Raw genomic sequence first — 20,932 nt, 5'->3', positions numbered from 1 at the left:
TTTCTTCTTGAATGAGATAATCGTTTTCAAATACTGAAAGAATATATACTCATTTTTTTTGTGCTATTGACAACCTAACTCTTACAGACAAAACACACTTTTAATTTTAATTTGTATTTTTAAAAAAGATTTTATTTATTTATTTATTTGAGAGAAAGAGTGAGCGAGAGTGAGCAGAGCACAAAGCCTGGGAAGGTGCAGATGAAGAGAGAGGAGTAGACTCCACAGTGAGCAGAGAGCCCGACTTGGGGTTCAATCCCAGGACCAAAGGCACACACTTAACCAACTGAGCCACCCAGGTGCTTAATTTGTTTATACTATTAATATACTTCTTTATCATTTTCTTCATATATATATATATTAGAAAGAGAGAGCATGAGAGGGAGAGAGAGAGAGAGAGAGAGAATCCTAAGCAGGCTCCATGCCCAGTGCAGAGCCTAATGCTGATCTCAATCTTACAACCTTGAGACCATGACCTGAGTTGAAACCAAGATTTGGACAGTTAACCAACTAATCCACCCTGGCACCCCTCTTTATCACTTTCTTAAGTCTATAGAGGAGGGAAAGAACAGTATTAACCCTTATTGTAGCATTTTCTTATTTCTGTGATAAAAATACTGCCAGTATTGCCACTTTCACTTCTAATATGATTTTCCTAAATATGCGGTTGGAAAGAGATTATATATTATTTCCACCATATAAAAGATAGATGTAAATAACTTCAAAAACATAAATAATAGTAAAATTCACTAAAATAAGTTAATTTAGGATCTATTTTTGATATAATTCATTTCATTGTAAGTTATAAGATACAATAAGCATTATAAATTTATTTATTTTTATTTTTTAAAAATTTTAAAAAGCACTTTATTGTTTATTTGAGAGAGAGAGAGCACAAACAGGAGGAGGAAGAGGGAGAAGCAGACTCGCCACTGAGCAGGGAATCCAACATGGGGCTTGATCCCAGAACCCTGAGGTCATGACCCAAGCCAAAAGCAGACGTTTTACCCATTGAGCCTCACAGACGCTCCTTTAATTTGATTTTTAATAATGGTATTTACGGGGTACCTGGGTGGTTCAGTGGTTAAGCTATTGCCTTTGGCTTGGGTCATGATTCTGGAGTCCCAGGATCACGTCTCACTCAGGCTCCCTGCTCTGACCTTCCTCCCCTTTCATGTTTTCTCACTCTCTCTCTCTCAAATAAATAAATAAAATCTTTTTTTAAAAAATGGTGTTTAAAAACTGGCTCACAGCATTTTAAAAAATAAAACCATTATTCTTTTGAGCTAGTATAAGCTAGCTCCAGCACTCTTGGAAATGTTATAAGGTAATATCTTGAAATATTCGTATCTGTGGGGTATTTTTCTTTTCTATACTTTCTTGTACTTGATCTTTTCCTTGTAACTCAGAACTGTTGCCTTAAGAAGAAGCATGGCTATTTTAGTGAACAAGAAAAAAGGTCCTTATTATTCATGATAGAATGAACACATTTGTTCACCACAGGTTTCTCTTGAAATCCTTATGAAGACATAAACAAGAAGAGTTAAGAGAGTGGGAAAGGAGAAAATATAACAAAATTTGAAGCATGGAAGTAGATGAACAAGTGATGAACAAGTAGATGAAGTGAGAATGAATATTCCAATCTAAAGAAAGTTAAAATCTGAACTTGCAGAGGTAAAGTTAATAACAACAAACTGATTCATGGCTGTGGAATCCCAAAGGCTCGGGAATTTGAAGATAAAATTGAAGGAAATCTCTGAGAAAGTAGAATCAAAAAATAAAAAAGAATGGGAAATAGAAAAGAGAAGAAAATTAAAGACAATTCAACATCTAAATAATAAAAGTTTCAGAAAGGAAGGATAGAGAAAACAGAGGGGAGACGATCAAAGTAGTAATTAAGAGCAATTCCCACAATTGAAAGACATGAGTTTCCAGAGTAGGAACACTCACTAAATGCTAAGCACAATAGATTTAGAAAGACCCACACCAAGGGATCTCATATGAATTTTTATTTACAAGAGACAAAAAAAAGTTCCTAAACATTTTCAAAGAGCGAAAAGGGAGGCCACAAACAGAGCTAGAATTAGAAAGGAATTGTCTCTTTCCATCATACAGAAGACAACTAATCAATGTCTTCAGAATTCCAAGGAAAATAGTTTCAACCTACCATTCTATACTCAGCCAAACTTTCATTCAAGAGTGAGGATAGAATAAAGACATTTGTAGATGTCCACGTTTTTAAAGATTGTATCTAACATGTATACTGCAGAATGTGTTCCACAAAACAAGAGAGCAAAATAAGGAAGAAGATATGACACCTAGAAAATAGGAGATCCAACATAGGAAGGAGAAAGAATCCTCAGCACAGGGCTGGAGATCTCAGAGCCATATTTGAATATTGGTAGGGAAAAATCTATTCCTGTTGGGACTGGAGAGCAGAAGGCTTCACAAGGGATGTTGCCATGAGATAAATAAATTAAAAAAAAAAACCTGATGTATTTGAAAATTATGAGAGGAAATTTATAATTCTGGAGGAATTTTTGAGGATGAATTAGTTATAGGAACATAGAAAACTGAGCAAACAGTAAAGATAATTATTAATTCCAAAAGAAAAAATTATAGAAGAAAGGAAATACAATCATGGATGTTATTTAAGAAGATGGAAACAAGTACCAGAAGAATATTTAGCTACCATAATGGAAAAAATGTTTTGTTTTAAAAGTGGGAATTGAGAGTAGTGGAGGAGAAACAATGTATGTAGTGCTTTACTTCATTGTATTATAATAGTATTTGATTTTTAAAGCTCTGTACAAAAATAAGCTATTGTTTTAGTTTTTATTTTATTTTTTAGTTTTTATTTATTTATTTGAGAGAGAAAGAGAGCATAAATAGGGGAGGAGCAGAGGGAGAAGCAGACTCCCTGCTGAGCAGGGAGCCTGTTGCCAGGCTCCATCCCAGGACCCTGGGATCATGACTTGAGTGAGCCAAAGGCAGACGGACGCTTAACTGACTGAGCCGTCTAGGTGCCCTGATAAATTATTGTTGTAAATAAAGAAGTAAGAGGCACCCAATTGTCTTCTTTTTGTTTTTTTCAAATAATCTTTTTCAATTAGCAATAATCGCGCCTCAGATAAACCTCATTGGCTACGATACTGCCACTGCACAAAGCTTGAAAATAGAATTCTATTTTGAAAATAGAGAGAATGCAGTGAGGAAAGTGATAGTGGTGTGTGAGGGAAAGCTTCAACCATAATGGTATAGTGTACTGGAGAGTGATAATTACCACCACCGTTACAAAAATAATCACACCCTTCAGTGTTACAAAGAAAACCCAGAGAGGGTTGCCTGGGTGGTGCAGTCGGTTAAGTGGCTGACTCTTGGTTTTGGCTCAGGTTGTGATCTTAGGGTCATGAGATCAATCCCCGCATTGGGCTCTGCACTCAGCATGAAGTTGGCTTAAGACTCTCTCAACCAGGGGCACCTGGGTGGCTCAGTGGGTTAAAGTCTCTGCTTTCGGTTCAGGTCATGATCCCAGGGTCCTGGGATCGAGCCCCACATCGGGCTCTCTGCTCAGTAGGAAGCCTGCTTCCTCCTCTCTCTCTGTCTGCCTCTCTGCCTACTTGTGATCTCTGTCTGTCAAATAAATAAATAAATCTTTAAAAAAAAAAAAAGGCTCAGGTCATGATCTCAGGGTCCTGGGATTGGGCCCCATATCAGGCTCCCCACTCCGTGGAGAGCCTGCTTTACCCCCTCTCTCTGCCTGCCTCTCTGCCTACTTGTGATCCCTCTCTCTGTCAAAAAAAAAAAAAAAAAAGACTCTCTCAACCATATGGTTCCTGGGTGGCTCAGTTGATTGGGTATCTGCCTTATACCCTTTAGGTCAGGTCCTGATCTCAGAGTCCTGGGATCAAGTCACAAATCAGGCTCCTTCCTTAGTAGAGGGTCTGCTTCTCCCTCTGCCTGTCACTTTCTTTCTCTCTCCCTCTGACAAATAAATACATAAAATCTTAAAAATAAATAAATAAATAAAGACTTTCCTTCTTCCTCTGCCCCGCTCCACTTTAAAATAAATCTTAAAAAATTATGAAACATTTATGAGGTACTAGTATTTCTTTAAAAAAAAGAAGAAGAAAAACAAAGGGGAATTGTGGACCCTTATAATAAGGGTACTCAATCCCCTCTGTGGCTTATGGAGGATTTCCATACGAGCTTACAGTTCAGCCAAAGAGACAGATTATAAATAGATAATTTCAACACAGGTGGTAAGTAGAAATGATGGAAGTATACATAGAGGGGCGTGGAGCACAGATTGAACATTTAGCCCAATCTGCATGTATCAGGGACTTCTGTAGGAAAGAATGGTTAAAGATGTGCAGGAGGGTAATGAAAGATGTGGAACAATCATCAAATATTTCTGAAAGGTTTTGAACCTTTACATGCATAAGTTGAAAGTTTCTAGACAAATGTTTTAACCTGATAATCAGAATCATATATAGCCTTAATATTTGAATATCTCTTTATAGAGTTGGTAAAAAAGGGAAACAAGATCAAATAATAATAATGTTTATAACTAACTAGTATGGGAAAACCTTAATTTATTTGAGCATTACCATATTTCTTTCTTTCAAGTTATATTCCTTCTCTTGCCCTGGAGTCATAAGAAAGTAGGAGAATGTAGGGGTATTTGGAAATTTTCACCCTAATCATATTCTTTTTTTTTTTTTTTTAACTTTAAAGCATTTATTTTAACCTTATTCACTTGTTGTATTTCTTGGAATGGGGATATATACATTATTTACCAATAAATTCTTTTTTCTTTTTTTTCCAATAAATTCTTAATGCCTTAATTTACAATTACCATTTATTTGCAGAATTTTGAAAACTATCCCAATTACATGGAAAAAAAATGTACAGAGGCACCTGGGTGGCTCAGTCATTAGGTGTCTGTCTTCGGCTCAGGTCATGACCCCAGGGTCCTAGGATGGAGCCCCGAGTTACCTCAGCTCCCTACTCAGCAGGAAGCCTGCTTCTCCCTCTCTCACTCCCTCTGCTTGTGTTCGTCTCTTGCTGTGTCTCTCTCTGTCAAATAAATAAATAAAATGTACAAAAATTATCTTTCTTTTGCCCTTATAATTCAAAGTACATTCAAATTAACATGGTGGGTTTCTTTTCTTTTCTTTTTTTAATAAATAGAGAGAGTGCACATGAACATTTTGGGGGAGAAGAAAGGGAGAGAGGAAGAGAGAGAATCGTAAGCAGGCTCCAGGCTCAGCACAGAGCCCAACCTGGTGCTCAATCTCATGACCCTGAGATCATGACCTGAGCAGAAAACAAGAGTTCCATGCTCAACAGACTGAGTTACCCAGGTTCCCCTATAGCAATCTTTTTAACTAAAAATTCAGTGACAGTTTTGTAAGTTTAACAAATGGCCACATTCTTAAGTTTAATTCCATTGGTATCACTGACTCTTCACACTAGTCTGACTGAACTAAGAAGTTATAGCTGCTAGCCGATGAAAAACACGTTAAAAGAACTCTAGTCGTGTTTGTAACTATTATCCAGGCTCTCTAGGTTTCCTTCAGTCTGGCTCTTTATTCAGATTCCTTCTCTAGCAGCTTCTGGCCTTTGTCTCCTCTTTCTGGCCATGTGTTTCATTGCCTCCTGGACTTGATGAAATCTGCCTTCCTTACTTTGACCCGTGGCCTAGAATCTCACTGAGGCCAGCCCCATGTTACCATGGGAAAAGACTTCACTCTCTTCAACCAGTCACTTGCTCAAGTTTGTTTGAAGATAATCTTTAGGGTTTGGAAAAATATAGTCTACCCATAATTCTCTATGCAGTGGAATTGTTAGTGATTCTTATTCTTTTTTTAAAAAACTTGTTCTTGTATTTATTTCCCTAATAAACATGAGAAGGAGCAACAGTAACATTTTAAATTTGTATGATGGGCTTCATATGTATATCGTCTTCAACCAGGGCAATTTGACTTCTCTGTGTTTTATTTCTTAACTTCCATAGTAAGATTTTAACAAAGGACTCCTTCGTAAAAACAATGTTTTTCAGATCAATATTTGCTTTGAGTATTTAATTTAATCCTCAAAACAACCCAGCAGGGCTGATAGTTCATTTTTTAAAATCCTACTTGAGAGATAAGGATATGAAAGCAACAAAATACTGATTGAGCCTTTTTTATACAGCTAGTTAGTTTTACATCTGGCATTAGAATTCAGGGCAGAAATAGTTATGGTGCAGGTTGTCTGGGAATTCAGGTGGTAGTTTCTTGTGGTTGCCAACATATGAACACCAAATTAGATTTTTTTTAAAAAAAGATTTTATTTATTTATCTGAGAGAGAATGAGGGAGAGAGAATATGAGAGAGGAGAAGGTCAGAGGGAGAAGCAGACTCCCAAAGGAGCTGGGAGCCTGATGCCAGACACGATCCTGGAAGTCTCGGATCATGACCTGAGCCCAAGATAGTCACACAACCAACTGAGCCACCCAGGCGCCCCTCAAATTAGATTTTTAATATCCACAATATTCATATCTCTCCTCAATCCTGCTGGGGTCATCAATACCACATTACCCTGCCAGAGGTAATTGTTCGATTCAATTGTTCGAACTCTGATGCTTTGGTAATTTTTAAAAAATTAATAATTGGGATTTGTAAACTAGCAAAATATTTTTTAATTTAAATGCATGAATTCACTTATAGGAAAAATCTTGCAGAGACATAAAATTTAAAATCCAATAAAGGAATGACCTTTGTTGTGGAAAACAAAAGAAAGGAAAAAATTAGGTCTTTTCTGGAAAATCTGGGACATCAAATTATTAGGCATAAAATGTTTCTCCCTAGGGACATAGGTCACTTTCAATATTTGCCAAAGCATTAGATCAGCCAGGCACTGGGAAACATTTGTAAGCTTTAATAACTGAGCTCTTTCAATGTGTTTTGTTAGAAGTTTAAAATCTCTCTGGCCCCATTTTATTAAACATATACCTTTGGCTATACAACATCTCTCTCCTAGGATATTACTGAGAGAATAACCATCTACTTAACAACTTTTATTGTGCCTGCAGTATATGTACATTTGTATAGCTGTTACATTGCACAAATGCAATGATTAGAGCTCTGGAAAGGGAGTTGGAGAAAGAGGAGAAATTTGTAATCTGAGCAGGATAGGACTTAATTATTTAACTGGTTAAAAGTATGTCAATCTCCTCTGCTTTGCAAATAAACTGGAACCCAGAGGTAAACTTTAAATAAAACCCAGAAACTCTGGAGTCAATAAAGGAGACACTTAAGGCATTAAAAACAAATAGTTGAAACAAATTTTTTGTAGAATAATCAGAATATACAGGGACTTTTAAAAAAAGATATATTGATTTTATTTTAGAGAGTGTGAGCCAGGGGAGGGGAAAGGAGTAGGGAGAAAGAGAACCTCAAGCAGACTCTGCACTGAGCATGGAGCCCAATGGGTTCAATCCCATGACCTTTAGATCATGACCTGAGCCGAAATCAAGAGTTGGACACTGAGCTACCCTGGCGCCCCTGTACATATACTTTAAAAAAAAGAAAGAGAATAAAAACTACCTGAACTCTACCAACTAGAGATAAGAATTACTAACATTTTAAGATGAATCTTTCCACACTTTATATGTGTATATATACATATGTACAATAAAAAGCTATACATACTGGTTTATAACTTACCTTTTAAGATTCATCAATATCATAAGCATATTTCTATGTCAGATAAGAAACTAAAATGTCACGTTAGTTACTATGTAGTATTTCATTAGACTATTTTACCAAAATTTGCACAATCTTTGTCTTGTTACTCATTTTTGAGATTTATTTATTTATATTTTAAAAATATTTTATTTGTTTATTTAAGAGAAAGAGTGAGCAGGGGGAGGAGCAAAGGGGGAGAGAGAGGAAAGAGAATCTTGAGCAAAGTCCCTGCTGAGTGAAGACCCCTCCCAACATGGGGCTTGATCTCATAGCCCTAAGATCATGACCAAAATCAAGAGTTGGCTGCTTAACCGACTGAGTCACCCAGGCACTCCTCATTTCTAAAATTTATAGACATTAAAATGATAGACATTTTCTTTCTTTTTTTTTTTTAATGAAAGTCATTCTTATAACCAAAATCTTTGGACTCCTTTGTTAGTTCTTAAAGATAAACTCTGGGAAGTAAAATTATAAGGTATACTGGTTAATATTCTTTGGTTGTAAGCAACAGAAATCTGGCCACAACTAGCTTAAGGAACAGGGAAGAACTGATTGATTCACATTCATCCAATAATTGTTTAAAACCCTTTAGAAGTTTTGTTCATTGGAAACTATAAGGATACATTTATCACCTATTTCCCAAGTTGGAACACATAGATAGGCTTAAAGAAAACTATAAAGATTTTTGTTTATTTCCACCTTAGTTCCTTATGTCCATACTCTGATAAATACTCAGCTAAGCAATAGAGGTAGACCTCTCTAAATCTTCAGAGTACACTCTCTGTGCAATGATCTCTTCTTTGGTATGCTGCCCTGAAAACTCTAGCCTCCTTGTCTTCTCATGGCCCCAACTCTATCTTCTCAACTCAGAGAGACCATTAGGCTCTACCTGGCTTCCCCCTCTTCGCAGTGCAGTATGGAACTCTCTCCAGACAATAAGCAGAGATGTTCATAAGGCTCATTTTGTTTATTTCCTCCCTTTAGAAATCATACTGGGTTATTTTTTTTTTAAGATTTATTTATTTATTCTGGAGAGAGATAAAGAAGAGGGAGAGAGCAGAGGGAGAAGTAGACTCCTCGTTGAGCATGGAGCCTGACATGGCTCAATCTCACAACTCTGAGACCACGACCTGAGTGGAAATCAAAAGTCGGATGCCCAACTGAATGAGCAACCCAGGCATCTCCCCCACCTTTTTTTAGAGCAATCTCTACCCCCAACATGGGGCTTGAACTCATGACCCAAGATCAAGAGTTGTGTGCTCTACCAACTGAGCCAGCCAGCTGCCCTGAAATCATACCGTCTTTTATTGCCTGATGTCCAGTGTCTAAAAACCATTTTTTTCTTATATTTTGTCTTTTTTTTTTTAATTGTTTTGGAAGGAAGTGTGAATGTGGCCCGGGTCACTTCATATTTGTCCAAAGGAAAGTCTCTATCTCAACATTTTTAGAGCTCCTGTCATGTGCCAGCACTTGGGATCCCTAGTAGAACACATGACAAAGCTACAGAAAGGTCAGAATTTGAGCTGCCTCCATGGAGAGCAGTGTCCAGAGATATAAATTCTCTCTGATTTTAAGATCTCTCTGTCTCTCCATCTCTATTTCTTTCTCTCTTTCCATATCTTATGTCTCTATATTTTTGCACATTGGTGTTAATTTTTCCTTTAGATGTCTAATTCATGAAGATTAATAGGCAAAGAGACTTGAAATTGTATTCTTTCAAGCTTAGTTGTTTTAGAAAAAGGTAAACCTCTTTTTCTCAGCTTCATTATGAAAACTCTCTAGGAAGGAATAATAAACCCATCCCTTGGATAAATCACTCTGGCTAGGGAAGTAAGGAACTTAAACTGACCCAGTCTAGAGCATGGGCCTTACATTTGTGACCAGGGATCTGGAATCTCTTACAAAACAGAGTCACAGGGGAATGAGCAGGTGAACAGCCATCACAATTTGTGTCTACAATCCTGGGTATATTATTTTTTGTTTTGTTTTGTTTTAGAGAGAGATAGAGAGTATGAGTAGGGAGAGGGGAAGAAGGAGAGAGAAAGAGAGAGAATCTCAAACAGACTCTGTGCTGAACAATGAGTCAGACACAGGGTTTGATCCCACAACTCTGACTGAGATCATGATCTGTGCCAAAAATCAAGAGTCAGACACTTAACTGACTGAATCACCCAGGTGCCCCAGTGGGTATACTATTTTTTGATATTTACAAAAAACTACTTTAAAATAATATCCGGGATGCCAATGTGTCTCAGTCGGATAAGCATCTCTCTTTGGCTCAGGTCATGATCCCAGGGTCCTGAGATTGAGTCCTGCATCAGGCTCCTTGTTCAGTAGGGAGCCTGCTTCTCCCTCTGCCTGACGTTCCCCCTGTTTGTGCTCTCTCTCTCTCTCAGACAAATAAATAAATAAAGTCTTCAAAAAAAAAGTCCGACTTCAACACATTTGCCAATGGGTAGCATTAAAGAGTCAGATGCTTGTCTAGTATAGTGCATAGAGAAGCTAAGTTAGTAGGACACTTAACATTTGATTAGTGAATATGGTTCAGAAAAGCAATACACTGCAGAAAAGCATATGAGGGTCCAGAAGAACAACAGAGAACTCTAAAGGGTTTCTAAAGGGAAACATTTACAAAGGTAGTTAGAGGGACACCTGGGTGGCTCAGTCGTTAAATTGTCCGGCTTCGGCTCAGGTCATGATCCCATGGACCTGGGATTGAGTCCGCATTGAGCCCCGCATCGGGCCCCTTGTTCGGGGGAAAGCCTGCTTCTCCCTTTCCCACTCCCCCGGCTTCTGTTCCCTTTCTCACTGTCTCTCTCTCTCTCTGTCAAATAAAAAAATAAATAAAAATCTTTTTTTTTTTTTTTTTTTAAAGAGTAGTTTAGAAAACATCCAAAAAGAACTTTATGACAAGGTAGGGAAATCTTTCCTCATTCATGTACCCACCCAGGAAATTCTTAAGACTTCTAGGCTAACTGTGTCAAAGTTGGGCAAGAAAAAACTTTAATCTTGAAGTCATCTTTGAATAGTCTCTCAGCTTATTATTCTCTCAGCCAATTAATTATCAAGTCCTATTCATTCTCTCAACCCTCTTTGGCCTCTTCTTATTTAAGTCATCTATCGCTTGGATTACTGCAAAGGTCTTCTAGCGGGCTTTCTGAATCATGTCTTGCTGCCTATGATGGGATGCTTGTGCTTACTGCCCAGCAGCCATTTCCACTTCTTCTCTGTAGCTGCACCCAAAAATCTCCTTTTGGGAAAAATTCTTCTCTCTTGCTCTGAACCATATAATTTTGGAGAGATTAATTTCACCTTCAGTTCCAGAAGTGGATTCTTGTGAGCTTAACTATTTAGTGAATTTCTATTGAATTAATAAAATTATTGATTCACTTACTGAATTAGTGAATTCATCTATTTCCTCTCATCATACTGATTACCTTAGGCCAATGAGACTCAGTGAAATATTTGTTGGGGCCTCTGGGAGCTAACACATTTTTCCTTTGAATCTCTGTAGAAAAGTCATTAAAAAAAAAAAAAGAAATGTCATTTTCTTAGAGACACTTTCCCTAATTTCACAATTTTGGTTATCCTCCCCTGTTAAACACTCCTGTAACTACCTTATGTAATACAAATACATTTGTAATTGTTTAAAATTTGCCTTCCTTTTAAAGAATATACACTTCCTAGATGGAAGGTTTTCTATCATACTATCATTCTATCATTGGTATATTCCCAGAGTCTAGTGCAGGGCTCGGGACCAAATACATGGTGAACAAATCCATAGACCGAGAATGAATGTGGAGCAGAGAGAAGGCAAGAAAGTGTTTTAAGAAGAAATGAGTATTTGACCAAACCTAATTTAAACATCAACCTAAAGCTACCTGATATTAAAGAATCTGAGTATTTGGGGCTAAATTCCAATTTAGACTGAGTCGAGAGAAGAAATGTGAAATCAGAGAGGCCAAATATTGTGCCTTTCCAGTAAACTTTTTACAAGTTTTCTTGTTTGTTTGTTTATTTATTTATGAGTAGGCTCCACACCCAGTGCAGAGTCCAATGTGGGGCTTAAACTCACAACTGTGAGGTCAAGCACTTAGCTGAGATCAAGAGTCAGACACTCAATTGACTGAGCCACCCAGGTGTCAAACCAAGCTTATTTCTTTTTCTTAGTAATCTCTACACCCAGCAAGGGGCTTGAACTCACAACCCTGAGATCAAGAGTTGCACGTTCTTCTTCTTCTTTTTAAAAAAGATTTTATTTATTTGACACACAGAGAGAAAATAGCAGGGGGAGTGATAGAGGGAGAAGCAGGCTTTCCACTGAGCAGGGAGTCCGATGTGAGGCCTGATCCCAGGTCCCCAGGACCATGACCTGAGCCGCAGGCAGACACTTAATGATGGAGCCACCCAGGCACCCCAGGACTTGCACATTCTTCTGAGCCAGCAAAATGCCCCTCAAATAAACATTGACTACACTTTTCTTAATGAGCTCTGTGAACTCATCCATGTCTATGCTTGTGCATTGTCTATCATTTTGGTGTTTTGTTACTCATTAATTCAATAAATATTTATTCACTATCTCCTTTATGTATGCACTGCTATAGATGCTAGAGATGAATGAATAAAATGTGATCCTATAAGGAATTTACAGTCTAATTAGAAAGATAGATGTGTAAATAAATAAATTATAACATTGTGGAAAGTGCTGGAAGAAGAAATTAATGATTATTGCTTTCTTTAAACATATGGTATTATTAGTCAGGGTCTTTCAGTTGCAAATGACAGAACCCCTATATCAGATGGCCTAAGCAGAAAATGGAATCTATTGACTTTTGTAATTAGGAATTCCAGAGAGAGAGCTAAGCTGAGCTACTCAAATAATATTGTTGGACTTCTCTATTTCTTTCTGGTTTTATGTCCTGCTGTTTAAGCTTCATTTTCTTTTTCTGAAGATGGACTCTGAGATAGATCGCTGTGGTGCACTGTCCAGATGCCACCTTTAAGATGGAAGCACTGATTTCTCCCTGGCTTTGGCAGTGTTGGCTGCTGATGGCTCAAAGCTGAGTCTCTCTCTCTGGGAATTGCTCTTACACAAAGGGAGCACCTCATTCCATCTCTTTATGCTTCCTCTCTGGGAGCAACTTATGTCCAGACTGATCAATGAAGGGTTCCAAATCCTGACCTCTTGCCTTGATTCAAGACATTTCTGAAGGGCCATCTCAGCTTTAGAGCTACCCATGGAGTCAGTCGAAGAGTCTGAGGAACTTGAGAAGGTCTGACACTTGGCCGATCTATTCTATGAATAACAGGGTTGAATTTATTTTTAAATTCTGGTTATAGAGGAAGAAATGGAGAGAAGTAAAGAGGAGGAAATATGAAGTAAAATCAAGACTGTTCTAATTAAAGACCAAGAGCCTTGCCCTGTGACTTCTCCTTGAGATTCTACAGCTCTTCAATAAGTGCTTCTGTGTAAGTGGGTCTTTGTGAAAGTAATGAAGAGACCGGGCTTCCCCCTGGACTTGCCCAGGATGCGACAGAACTGTAGAGCACAGGTATATTTAGGAGTTTAGAGACATCATCTGAAGAAATAAGTTCTAAAACTTTGCAGAGACAGTGAGTAGAGCTATAAACACAATATGTTATAAGGTCTAACTGGTGAATATCTGTATATATCTGTAATATATACAGATACCTTATAGAATAAAATATAGCTTTATTTCCCAAACACTCAAGGAACTAATAACAAAATAAATTCTAATAAATCACAGTATAATAAAAGAAAGGTAAAATGTCATAGCGATAGAAAGATCTTAAACAACCAATATATTATAGAAAAGTTGGCTTTTAAAAAATATTTTATTTATTTATTTGTTGGAGAGAGAAAGCATGACAGCACACAAGCAGGGGGAGTGGCAGGCAGAGGGAGAAGCAAGTGTCCCACTGAACAAGTAGCCCAATGCAGGACTTGAACCCAGGACCCTGGGATTATGACCTGAGCCAAAGGCTGAGACACCCAGGTATCCCTAAAAAAGATGGATTTTTATAAGTCATTACTTGACTGTTATTTTTAAAAAATGAGATAAAAAGAAAAATTAGAAGCTCATTTTCCAAGAAAAATGTAAAAAACAAATTAGGTTCATCCATGTATCATGACATGTAAAAATAACCAAAATTCTTGTCTCTGATTAAAACATTACCCAAAGTGTTCCTTGAGGTTTTATTCATTAAACAACAACAGAGGCACCTGGGTGATGCAGTTTGTTGGACATCAGACTCTTGGTTTAAGCTCAGGTCCTGATCTCAGGGTTGTGAGACTGAGCCCTGTGATGCTCTTTGAGTTTAGCATGGAGTCTGCCTGAGACTTTCTTCTTTCTGCACACCCCCCCTTTCTAAATATTAAAAATAAATATTAAAAAAATAAATAAATAAAATAAATAAAAATAAATATTAAAAAAAAAAATAAAACCGGGGTGCCTGGGTGGCTCGGTGGGTTAAGCCGCTGCCTTCAGCTCAGGTCGTGATCTCGGGGTCCTGGAATCGAGTCCCGCATTGGGCTCTCTCCTCAGTGGGGAGCCTGCTTCCTCCTCTCTCTCTCTGCCTGCCTCTCTGCCTACTTGTGATCTCTCTCTGTCAAATAAATAAATAAAATCATTAAAAAAAAATAAAAATAAAAAAATAAAACCACCACCAACAACCCCCCACAACTGTCCTCTAAAGAGGTACTTCTGCAGATGACTACAGCTGTGTATTTTAAGTCCTTCTAGAAAATAGACAAATGAATTAGATAATTTCTGGGGAACCATTTCTACCCCGTTACTGGGATTTTTTGATGGTTGTAACTTGACTGGGAAAAAGCACAAAGCTGAAGTGAAAATAAAACAGCAAATTAAGAGAGCCATCTACTGGCAGCTCATTGAAATCTGTTTAATTCATTAGGTTTTTAGGCCGAAGATACTTCCTAAGTTTATGATACACTTTCTTGGATAAATTTAATCTGATCAACTTTCATGCTATATTTTGTATGAAGGAGGATATCTGTAACATAATAGTTATAACCTGAAATACAGATACCCATGTTTAGAAGTTATTCTTTGAAATTTAGCCAACTTGGCTATTAAATGAAGAATGATGATGACAAGGTAGATGATGTTTAATATAGTGAGTATAATAAGAACAGACAATATATGTCTAGCACTGGTCCATGGACTTCCCTTATATTAATTTTTATAATCTTTGCAACAATCTTATAAAGTAGGTGTTATTATTATCCTCATTTTGTAGATGAGAAGACTGAGTACAAAGAAGATGGGTGGATATCTGGCCCATAAGTCAAACAGCCAATAAGCGTCAGCACTTGGAATAGAACTCAAGTAATTTGGCTGCTCAGTCCATACTCTTAACTGTTACCAGATACAAAAAAATATTGAGTTCATATTATGTAATCAGCATTGTTATGCTTATAGAGAGACTCCTGAAATTGTGCTACAGATACAATTCTATAAAAATTTTAGCTGAGGGATGCCTGGGTGGCTCAGTCAGTTAAGCTGCTGTCTTCAGCTCAAGTCATGATCCCAGAATCCTGGGATTGAGTCCCACACCGGGCTCCTTGCTTGGCGGAGAGACTGCTTTTCTCTCTGCCTCCCCCTGCCACTCTGCGTGCTTGTGCCTTCTCTCTCTCTGACAAATAAATAAATAAATACAGTCTTAAAAAAAAAATTTTTAGCTGACTTTTTGCAGAAATTGACAAGACGATCCTAAAATTCTTAAAGAAATTTTGTAAGCAACTGGCAATAGCAAAAACAATTTTGAAAAAGAATAAAATTGGAAGACTCACATTTCCCAATTTTGAAACTTACCACAATGTTACAGTAATGAAAGAAAATATGGTACCAGCGTAAGGATAGACATATATTTCAAAAGAATATAGCGGTGCCTGGCTGGCTCAGCCAGTGGAGCATGTAGGGTTGAGCCCCACGCTGGGTGCAGAGATTACTCAAAAATGAGGTCTTCAGGGGCTCCTGGGTGACTCTGTCATTAACCATCTGCCTTTGACTCAGGTCACAATCCCAGGATCCTGGGATGGAGCCTGGCAGCCAGATGGCATCGGCATCGGCATCGGGCTCCCTGCTCCTCGGGGAGCCTGCTTCTCCCTCTGCCTATAGCCCTTTCTGATTGTCTCATTCATAGGCGTGTGCTCTCTCTCGCTCTCTGACAAATAAATAAATTAAATCTTTTAAAAAAAAGTTTTAAAAAAGGAATAGAATTATGAGTCCAGAAACACACTTAACATATTTATGGGCCAATGGATTCTCAACAGGAATGCCAACACAATTTAGTGGTGAAGGAATAGTCTTTTCTTTCCTTCTTTAAAAAATTCTTTATTTAAATTCAATTTAGTTAACATAGTCTGTATTATTAATTTCAAGTGTAGGAATAGTCTTTTCAACAAATGGCACTCGGACAACTGGAAATCCACAAACAAAAGAATGAAGCTTTACCTCCTATTATATACCAAAAGGAACTCAAATGGATTGAAGTTCTAAATGTAAGACAAACAAACAAAAACAAAAAAACCCTAAATGTACAAGCTAAAACCGTAATGTTCTATCTTCTTACCTTGCCAAAAAATACTTTTATAATAATAAACTGAAAATTTTGTTTAAATTTATGGTTTTATATAACTGAATATCACCCAAATATCAAAGATGATTGAATTTAATTACTATTCTTGGACATGTTTGTGCATCCTGTTGATGAGTTGGGAATATTTGATTTCGTAATAAAAAATACACATAACTTATAAACTATTGTATGCTGTATTAGCTTGCTAGGACTGCCATAACAAAGCACCACAATTTAGCAGTTTAAATAACAAAAATCTCTTGTCTCACACTTCTGGAGGCAGAAGTCTGTGATTGTTTGAGTTGCCAGCTAAACTGGATAGTTTTTTCTTGAAAAACCATTTTAACGTGAAAAAGTAACTGGCAAAATATGTTTATTCAGACTTCGGCATTTGACAGAATGAGACTATGTTACTTCAATAAAAACTACACAATATTTTCTGCTGACAGTAAAATTTGAGATTTTAAGTGAAAATTAGAATGTGGGAGAACTATCTGCCACAGTGAGCTTGTCAGCTTCTAAATACTTAAAGATATTTCTGACTAGAGAAGGGCACAGGTAAAGGCATATTTCCACCTTAGGGCTTTTGTACTGCCTGTTCCCTCCATTTAAATACTCTTCCCTCCTATCTGCTTGCCTTCCTCTCTTACTTCCTTAAATTTTCATTCACATGTCACCTTCTAAATAAGGACTACCTCCAGTGCCATATTCAAAATGATAATCCATCCCTGAGGACTCTTGAACTTTTCTCCTATCCTCTGTTTTTCTTCCTCTCTTCATCTCCAAAAACTCACCACCATCTAACATTCTACATAATTTACTTATTTTTTCATTTTTGAAAGTTTATTTATTTATTTATTTATTTAAAAGATTTTGTTTATTTATTTCTTTGACAGACAGAGATCACAAGTAGGCAGAGAGGCAGGCAGAGAGAGAGGAGGAAGCAGGCTCTTTGCGAGCAGAGAGCCCAATGTGGGGCTCGATCCCAGGACTCTGGGATCATGACCTGAGCCGAAGGCAGAGGCTTTAACCCACTGAGCCACCCAGGCACCCCTGAAAAGAGTATCTTAACTGTTCTTTTCAGCCCAAGACATTCTCCATATCACTGCAGGCTAAAATGCAATCAAATTATACCATTCCCTAAATGGTTCCCTATATAACCAGGTTCAAGTCCAAGATTCTTAACATAGTACACAGGACCCCTTCAGGAAATAGCCCCAGTCTGTCTTTCCAGCCTTGTATCGTACCACTCTTTCTTTCTTTCTTTTTTTTTTTTAAGGTTTTATTTATTTATTTGACAGAGAGAGATCACAAGTAGATGGAGAGGCAGGCAGAGAGAGAGAGAGAGGGAAGCAGGCTCCCTGCTGAGCAGAGAGCCCGATGCGGGACTCGATCCCAGGACCCTGAGATCATGACCTGAGCCGAAGGCAGCGGCTTAACCCACTGAGCCACCCAGGCGCCCCTCGTACCACTCTTTCACTCTCATGTTCCAACTGTAATGAATTTATGAGTTATTCTCCATTGGTTCAGCTGCCCTCTTCTGTAGATGATTAATTATTTTTGTCATTTAAGTTATCTCAGGACTTTCTACTCCAAGGTCTCTCAATTTGAGAATAAGTGACATGCCTTATTCTCTTAATACCTGTCCATACCTCTATCATAATGTTTATTACATTGTATTGTGGGACCATAATTTTCTTATCTGAAGTCTCTTCATATTTCCAGGATTTAGCACAGTGCTGGGTATTTGGTAGACATAGGTTGTGACTAGATCGTGTGCGGCATTTCAAGACTAAGGTTTACCTTGCTGCACTTGCTGAATGTGGCTATGTAATGAAAAGGAGGAGGGAATAATATTGCATTTAGGAGGGAAGCTGAATCCACTGAACTCGCTTTCAAAATTATGAGGATTCTGTAGCTAGGTTGAGATACAGAGGGCAGTGGAGAAATAGAAAGAGATAGAATATGCAAGAGAGGTGATAGAAATAAGGTCACGTGGAAAGGAGGAAAGGTTTTAAGATTTCCTTAAAATAGGGGCACCTGAGTGGCTCAGTCCTTAAGATTCTGCTTTTGGCTCAGGTCGTGATTCCAGGGTCCTGGGATTGAGTCCCACATCCAGCTTTTTGCTCAACAGGGAGCCTGATTTTCCCTCTCTCTCTGCCTGCTGCTCCCCCTCCTTGTGCTCTCTCTCTCTCTGTCAAATAAATAAACACATATAATAGCTTATGTTAAAACTACATAGTATGAATAAGAAGGGAGTTTCAGGGCCTCAGACATCACTCTGAACTCCCACAAACACTTATGGAGAGGGAGTTACTCTGAGCAAAGTGCTGTGTGAGAGCTGAGAGGGACACACATATTTAAGATGTGGTTCTCTCCTCTTAGAAGTTATATTAGCTAGTATAGGGTTCCAATTACCAAATCCAATTAACCAAATGCATAAATGATTGTTAGTAGGTGGTGTTACACATATTTTACTTTCTGTTTTCCATTCTAATAAAGCTCTCTTATTTTCTTTTCATCATCCTTTTAAATCTTTCCCAACTATCAAAGCTATCTGTGCTTCAGAAATAGATGGTAGTGCCTAAGCAAAGTGCTTTGTCCCTAGAAGCACTAATTGTGTATGTGTTGAACGAAAATGAGTATCTTGTCCAGTTTTAACTCTCTTGTGCTTGGCAGTTGGCTGAATTGGAAAGTCAAAGACACACTTAAAAATGAGGAGAGAATATTGCGGAGTATTGCAGCTGTCAAGAATCTCCTTTCAAAACCTAAAAAGTCTGTTACATAAATTATGTACTCTTTTAACTCTCTTCCACTTTCATTTACACAATTGATCATTGAAACTACTTTAGAATATGCATATCAATTATTTAGCATATTTTAAAAGCTTCCTTAATAACATCTTTAATAAGTGGATGCAATTATGTATTTATTTACTGCAAACAGTTATGAATAACAGATAATCTAATTATAGTTTATCATTACCTCTAACCATTCCAATGGAAAGGTTTCTCTCACTGTATTCATATTGTTGCTGCATGAGTATGGAAAGCAGCAGCTTGTTTTCTGTGATCATAGATTTTAAATATTTACTTGCTAGTGCTGCATAATTTAGCACACTGTAGTTGGAAAGCAGTTTGTATGGTAGTGGATGCTTTGTCAGTGTTACAGTGTTTCCCTCTGTGACTTCAATGTGAGGTTGTAAAAATGGAAAGTATTCTACTTCGTTTTTCTAACCAATTAAAATCTGTTTAGCTGTAAATCCATAGAAAACCAATGTTTATGGTATATTTCAATTTTATTTTGTAGAATTACTATATAATTTAAGAATTCAAGCATTGTTTTCCATGGGCTACTAGTGCACAATATCAAAAATAAAATATATTAATTCTTGGTAATGTAAATATTTTTTATTAAAGATCTTATTTATTTATTTGACAGAGAGAGATAGCTACAGAGGGAACACAGCCAGGGGTGAGGGAGACACAGGCTTCCAACCGAGCAGGGAGCCCACTGTGGGGCTCCATTCCAGGACCCTGGAATCAAGACCTGAGCAGAAGGCAGATGCTTAACGACTGAGCCACCCAGGCGTCCTGGTAATGTAAATCTTAATGAAACTAACAAAAAGGAACCCAGACAGCTTGTTTGATTCATGGTATCTGTCCTAAGAAATCAAAACAAAGTTCTGTATTTTAAAACATGGAATCACAGGCTATTTAATGAGGCAAGAAAAGTTATTTTGTTTTGTTCACTCTAATAAATGTTACATTTATGATCTTGCTATATTCTTTGTGTGATTGGTTATTGGTTGCCTTACCACATAATAGAAAATAAATAGTTCCAATTACCTGTTTTTGTAAGAATAATGAAAATAATCCAAACTATTAGCACGTTAAAGAAGTGGAAAACATTTTAAAGTTTAACATTGAACTTTCAACTCGGCATTCTGAACGATTTCCTTTGCCATGTGGGTGCACAGTCCGACAGTATAGATTAATTTTTCACTTCCAGCTCTTACTTTAATTTCTTATGCAGTTCAGGATCATGTCTGGTAGTCCTTGCTCCAACACAATCTTTCAGTACTGCAAAACGATCTAGGATTACACTTTGCAATAATTTATTATTATACCCCTTATGAATGTGGATAAAAACTTCCACTTCATAAAAAGCCTTTATACTGTCCTGGTTTTCAATCCTTGAAAATAACGGGAATATAAAAAGTGCACACGTTCCTTAATATTTTGTAAGTATTTACCTACAGTCTCAACTACAGCTTGGCTTAGGGAACCTTCACAACAAGACAGTAAGGAATAGCGGCATTTTTATCAAAGTGGGTCTACATTAATCCAAGGAATTTAGTGACTCCTCTGAAAGCACCTCTCGGCTCTGTGGGGATCAAGAGGAGCGAGAAGGGGGCGCAGTGCATACTGGGTCTTGTAGTTCCTGCGCAAAGGAGGTGGGGCATGGTGTTGCGTAGCACTCTGGGAGTTGAAGTCCACTTGTCCAGTGGGCGCTCAAAGAAGGCATACTGTGAATTGTCCGTCAGAGTCACCAGTTACAGGTTGATGCTTTCCCTT

The 20,932-nt window shown here is 37.6% G+C and overlaps 1 non-coding gene across 1 annotated transcript; it reads right to left on the bottom strand.

Annotated features, from left to right (window-relative positions):
• Nucleotides 1–3,031: 3,031 nt before the first annotated feature.
• Nucleotides 3,032–3,170, bottom strand: LOC116568300. The gene has a single exon (XR_004276539.1). It is a non-coding gene; the product is annotated as a U4 spliceosomal RNA (small nuclear RNA).
• Nucleotides 3,171–20,932: the final 17,762 nt, after the last annotated feature.

Source organism: Mustela erminea, chromosome 10 (genome assembly GCF_009829155.1).
Source record: "Mustela erminea isolate mMusErm1 chromosome 10, mMusErm1.Pri, whole genome shotgun sequence".
Lineage (NCBI taxonomy): Eukaryota > Metazoa > Chordata > Mammalia > Carnivora > Mustelidae > Mustela > Mustela erminea.
This window is presented reverse-complemented; position numbering and strand designations above follow the sequence as displayed.